The 6,728-nt window shown below is 39.5% G+C and overlaps 1 long non-coding RNA gene across 1 annotated transcript; it reads left to right on the plus strand.

Annotated features, from left to right (window-relative positions):
* The first annotated feature begins 6 nt into the window (after positions 1-6).
* LOC147911892 (uncharacterized) lies at positions 7-5,263 on the plus strand. Its single transcript, XR_015550689.1, has 3 exons — positions 7-148; positions 702-834; positions 4,416-5,263. It is a non-coding gene; the product is annotated as an uncharacterized LOC147911892 (long non-coding RNA).
* The last annotated feature ends 1,465 nt before the right edge of the window (positions 5,264-6,728 follow it).

The following is a 6,728-nucleotide window of genomic DNA, read 5'->3' on the forward strand; positions in this document are numbered from 1 at the left end:
CCTGCCAATCAAGGTTTATCTCCAGAGGCGGAATCAGTTTTCCGCCATTTCTTCGATCCTATTGGCTACCGACTGCGAAAGACTGGAGTTCGTGTGAACGACAGATGGGGACAAAGAGGGAGGCTTTGTACCTAATGCGCATGCACAAGTTGCGTTCGCGTGAGACCCAAAAGGAAGGGGGGAGGGGGGATAAAGGGGTAGGGAGGAGGCTGGAGGGTGGGAAGGGGAGACGTAAACGGACTAACTGCAAGACTGAAAGACCAAATGATGGGAGGGGGGAAAGGAGAGGGGAAAAGAGGGAAAGAAAGGAAAGTGGAAAGAGAGAAGGGGAGAAAAATGTGCGCGTAGGCGTGCTCTGAGAATTCCTGCACTGCGCCTGTGCAAGAAGCAAGAGTAACAATGTCATTGTATTCAGTGTAGTAGATCTTGCCTTTTCCTACTGAAAAAAATGCCCCGCCATGTTTCTTTTTTCACACTTCCTCATTAGGGCTTGCACTTTGACACTCCATACTTAATCAGATTTCTAGTTGCTCCTCCTGCTGCCAGGTCTGCTCATGAAGTGAAGCTGAAATAGTCATCAGTAATGGTTATGGTTATGGTTATGGTTATAGAAATGGATGGGGGAGGCGAGGGGGACTCACTACCTTAGTGTCTGTGATTACACAGGATTGTAAACAGCACCCTTATTTCCATGGTAACAGGGGAACCCAGCAGTCCAAACACCACTATTGTTCCTGAGATTTACAGAGAGATTCAACAGGTGTCATCATTGCCATGGATACCTCATAGGCCTCCAGAAGAGACTGATTTTATATTCCGTAGGATGCCAATCAGGTAATCACCTTCATTTTTCAGTGTTGCCTAACTAGCCCTGTGGTTAATCAGGGGCTACAAGGCTCAACTGATAGGTGTTTGTAGTCAATTCCTACTAATTAACTAATTCACACTCAGGGTTTCAGAATGTACAAATTGGCGCTGCCTTATATGGGACACAGTGATCTAGACCTGCACTGTCCAATAGAACCTTCTGCAATGATTAATAATGGTCTGTATTTGCTCTGTTCAGTACAGTAGCTACTGGTCATATGTGACCATTCAGGGCTTGAACAATGACTAGTGCAATTGAGGAATTGAATTATTAATTCCATTTCATTTTAATTAGCTAAATAGTCACATATGGTTAGTGGCTACCATGTTGAACATATCTAGACCAATGGTTCCCAAACTTTTTGAGAATAAATAACACTTCTATTATGAAAAGAGAAATATTACCTCTATTCTGAAAAAGACATTTTTTTCCTGTTCATGGGAAAAAAAAATCAAACAATACCCAAGAGTATAAAGAGAAAAGTCTCTCCCTCTACTCATCTCAATGGTTACAATTATGACCACTTTCTTGCATTTCTATTTTCTATGTTGGTACCGTCCTGGTCAAACAGAATGTTTATACTTTTTTTATACATGTAGGATTAAGCTATACATATTTTTCTGAGCCATGACTTTCTCATTTAAAAAATACTTTCTTTTTTTTTTTGTAAAGATTTTATTTATTTTATTTTTTTCCCCCCAAAGCCCCAGTAGATAGTTGTATGTCATAGCTGCACATCCTTCTAGTTGCTGTATGTGGGACTCGGCCTCAGGATGGACGGAGAAGTGGTGCCTCGATGCACGCCCGGGATCAGAACCCGGGCCTCCAGCATCGCAGTGCACGCACTTAACCACCAAGCCACAGGGCCGGCCCTAAAAAATACTTTAGCTATCTTTCCATATAAATGCATAAAGTTCTATGAGGACTTTTTAATATCAAATATTTTATAGACTTCCACATGATGGTTTTTTGTATCTGTTGAGTGAAAAAATACATAGTTACAAAAAAACTACTATATGGGGCCAGCCTGGTGGCATAGTAGTTAAGTTTGCACGCTCCGCTTTGGTGGCCTGGGGTTCGCAGGTTGGGATCCCAGGGGCAGACCTACACACCGCTCATCAAGCCATGCTGTGGTGGCGTCCCATATACAAAATAGAGGAAGATTGGCACAGATGTTAGCTCAGGGACGATCTTCCTCACCAAAAAAAGAAAGAAAGAAAGAAATTTTTAAAAAAGCTACTATAGACTCAATATTTTAATGAATTTATACTTAATCACAACTATTTACATTGGAAAACTAAAATAGTAAATTGAAAGAAAAATTGTTGTACATTTGTGTATCTCCTCAAGGTAATCACAACACAAGCAGAGAAATGTTAATGTAAACAATTGCAATACTGTAGGCAAATAAAATAATAGCAGCATATTAGAGGTAAAGTGGTAACTCAAAGGTAGCATAGCCCTGCTTGAGTAGATCAGGAATGGCTTCACAGGAAGGAACACCTTTGAATTGGGTCTTAACAAAGAGGTTGAAGTCAGAGAGACTGTACAAAGGGTCAGAGGCAGAATGACCTATGTTTTAGGTAATTTGTCATGGCTGAAGAGAAGTGAGGAGGCTGAGTGACAGGAAATTAGGCTAGAGAGATAGGCATAGGCCAAATAATGAAGGGCCTGTGCCATGCTTAGAAGTTTGTACTTTCATCTGTAGGTGATGGGGAGACATTGAAGGGTTTTTGTAAAAATAACTTATGTTGTTTTTTCTGATTATAAAAGTAATATGTGCTTATTGAGGGAAAAATTCAAAAATACACAGAAGTATAAAAATCATCATAATCCCACTATGCAGAAATAACCGTTAACATTTTGGTATATTTTCTTCCAGACTATCTATCACAGATGTGCACATCTGTGTGTGTGTTCAAATATATATAGAGAGAGACAGAGACTGAGAGACAAAGAGAATAATTTTTTTCCATGTATGATAGGTTTGAACTTCAGAAAGATCACTGTATTAGTGTCCTGAGGCTGCTGTAAAAAATTACCACAAACTACGTGGCTTAAAACAACAGAAATTTATTATCTCACAGTTCTGAAAGCTCAAAGTCTGAAACCAGTATCACTGAGATGAAATCAAGGTGCTGGCAGAGCCATGATCCCTCAGGAGGCTCTAGGGGACACTGTTTCTTGTCTCTTCCAGCTTCTCCTGGCTGCTGGCATTCCTTGCCTTGTGGCTGCATCACTCCAATTTCTGCCTCCGTGGTCACATGGCCTTTTCCTCTTCTCTATGTGTCCAATCTCCCTCTGCCTCTCTCTTATAAGAACCCTTGTTATTATATTTAGGGCCCACCTCAATAATCTATCTTAAGATCCTTAACTTAATCACATATGCAAAGTCCTACTTTTTTGCCATATAAGGTAATAGTCACAAGCTCCAGGAATTAGGACATGGATATCTTTTGAGGGGGCCATTATTCAGCTTACCACAGTCACCCTGGCAACAGTGTGTAGAAAAGATTGGAGGAGATAAGCTAGTTAGGAGATAGGGACACTAGTTAGAATACAATAATAATAATTGCAGGTGAAAGATGAGGAAGGCCTGAACTAAGACAGTAGTTATAGGGATAGAAAAGAGGAAGCCAAATCCAAATATTTAGAAGATAGGATCAAAGGGACTTAATCACCAATTAAATAGAAGGGGTAAGCAGTAGAAGACTAGAATGATTCGCAGGTTTCTGGTTTGGGTGCCTGGTTGTCTGGTTGTGCCACTAACCAGGATAGGAAATAGAGGAGGCAGAGGACCATTGCGGGGAAAGTCAATCAGTGCAGTTTTGGTCAAGTTGAGTTCGAGGTGAGAGGAGCCAGCCAAGCAAGAGAAAAAGGGTCCAGGCAAGGCTCTGAGAGGTCAATTATCATTATCAATCACATAATATTTATTGAATACTTTCAAGGTACTGAATATAATAATATGGGGTTTATCAGTACTAAGGATTTCTGTCCTCAATAAATTACCAAGTAACTAGATAAACAGGAAACATCAATCAGGAAAAAGTGAACAGCCTAGTGTGCAAGACTGTCTAAAGAACTATAAGTGGACGCCACCTGTATGCAACATTGTACTAGAGGTTCTAGCCAGGGCAAGTGACAAGAAAAAGAAATAAAAAGTATTCAAAATGGAAAAGAAGTAAAACTATCTCTATTTGCAGATGACATGATCTTGTATATAGAAAATCCTAAGGAATCCACTAAAAAAATTATTAGAATTAATAAATGAGTTCAGCAGGGTTGCAGGATACAAGATCAATATACAAAAGTCAATTGTATTTCTATACACTTGCAGTGAACAATTTGAAAATGAAATTAAGAAACAATTCCATTTATAATAACATGAAAAAGAATAAAATGCTTAGGAACAAATTTAACAAAAGAAGTTTAAAACTTATATTCTGAAAACTACAAAACATTATTGAAAGAAATTCAAGAAGAGCTAAATAAATGGACTTTTTAAATTACTTTTTTAAAAATATTTTATTTATTTTTTCCCCCAAAGCTCCAGTAGATAGTTGTTTGTTATAGCTGCACATCCTTCTAGTTGCTGCATGTGGGACGCGGCCTCAGCATGGCCGGAGAAGCGGTGCGTCGGTTCGTGCCCGGGATCCGAACCAGGGCCGCCAGCAGCGGATCGCGTTCACCTAACCACTAAGCCACAGGGCCGGCCCAATAAATGGACTTTGATTAATCAGATAACAAGTGTTAGCAAGGATGTGGAGGAACTGGAACTCTGTTGGTGGGAATATAAAATAGTGCAGCTACTTTGGAAGACAGTCTGGCAGTTCATCAAACAATTAAACATAAAATTACCATATGATCCAGAAATTCCATTCCTGGTTATCCACCAAGAGAATTGAAAACATATGTTCACACAAAAGTTTGTATATACAAATGTTCATAACAGCATTATTCAAAATAGCTAAAAGGTATATCAACTGATGAAAGGTTAAACAAAATATGGTATATCCATACAATGGAATATCATTTAGCCATAAAAAGAATGAAGTTCTGACACATGCTACAACATGGATGGACCTTGAAAACATTATGCTAAGTGAAAAAAGCCAGTCACAAAAGACCACATATTATATGATTCCATTCATATGAAATGTCCAGAATAGGTAAACCTATAGAGACAGAAAGTAGAATAGTGCTTGCATAAGGCTGTGGGGGATGGGTAGATGGGGGAATATAGCTAAAGGGTACAGGGTTTCTTTTTTAAATGATGAAAATGTTGTAAAATCAACTGTGGTAATGGTTGCACATATCTGTGAATATACTAAAATCCATTGAATTGTACACCTTAAATGGGCAAATTGTATAGTATATGAATTCTATCTCAATAAAGCTATTTTATTTATTTATTTTATATATATATATATATATATATATATTTTTTTTTTTGCTGAGGAAGATTCACCCTGAGCTAACATCTGTGCCAGTCTTCCTCTATTTTGTATGTGGATCACCGCCACAGCATGGCCACCAACAAGTGGTGTAGGTCTGCACCCAGGAACCAAACCTGGGCCGCCAAAGCAGAGCATGCCAAACTTAACCACTAGGCCATGGGGCCAGCCCCAATAAAGCATTTATTTTAAAAAAGAAGTATAAGTGGGACCCAAAGAAGTAATATTAACCTAAGTTGATTTCCCAAGGGACAGCACCATAGAAGAAAGTCCTGTAGAGACCTTGGGACCCAAATACACCCTAGGGCATGTGTCTCATAAAGTCAATTGACCTCCTATGGAGTCAATTGGGATATGTTGCCTCCAAAGTTGGAAGAGATGTTTGGACAAGACAGAGTGAATGTCAAAGATTGGAGTATAGTTAGAATCACACTACAAAGTCAGACTGCCACGATTGGACTTGCTGATAAGGAGGAATAGGTGCCTTCTCACTACTTTTCAGTTATCTTTCTTTTTTTTTTGGTGAGGAAGATCGGCCCTGATTTAACATCTGCCAATCCTCCTCTTTTTTTTTTGCTGAGGAAGACTGGCCCTGGGTTAACATCCATGCCCATCTTCCTCTACTTCATATGGGATGCCACCACAGCGTGGCTCGACAAGCAGCGTGTCGGTGCACACCCGGGATCTGAAATGGCGAACTCCGGGCCGCCGCAGTGGAGCACGTGCACCCAACCGCTTGCGCCACTGGGCCGGCCCCAAGTTATCCTTCTTTTTAAAGATAAAGATGAAGATTCCTTATCTTTGCCTGCCTGCTTTTGCTCCTCTATTGTTTCACTCTTATCTCTTTCCCTGTTAAGCCTTATATTATAGAAATATTACTACAATTTGAGCTCATTGGTGCTTTTTCCCTTCTCTCTCCTTTATTCATTTGTCCATCAATTCATCCAATAAACATTTATGGAGTATCTATCAGGGACTATTCTAGATGCTGGAGATAGAAATGAGTGAGAACTAGTCCCTATTGTTGAAGAGCTCACAGCATTTTCCCAATGTCTCCCTAAATACATATTTCCTTTTCTTCATTTCCGGGTACTTTAGAACACTAGAAAACATTAAATAAGAATCTATGTGTTCCCAGAATTAGTTCTAAAGAGTGAACCTCATTCTAATCAAATGACTGCCAAACAGTACCTCCATTTGTTTGACCAAATTATATGTAGCCTTGCCAGTGGTGAAAAAATAAAAGTTTGACATCCAGCAGTAATTAGTCAAATAAAGCATGGTACATCCAAATGATGGAACAATTTAGAGCCATTACAATTATGTTGTAGAACATGTTACTGAGCGAAGGCTCGCTGCCCAATGCACATAGAAGCCAATACTACAGTACTGGCTTTTGAGACAAG

Source organism: Ceratotherium simum, chromosome X (assembly GCF_057802395.1).
Source record: "Ceratotherium simum simum isolate JZ-2026a chromosome X, ASM5780239v1, whole genome shotgun sequence".
Taxonomy (NCBI): Eukaryota; Metazoa; Chordata; class Mammalia; order Perissodactyla; family Rhinocerotidae; genus Ceratotherium; species Ceratotherium simum.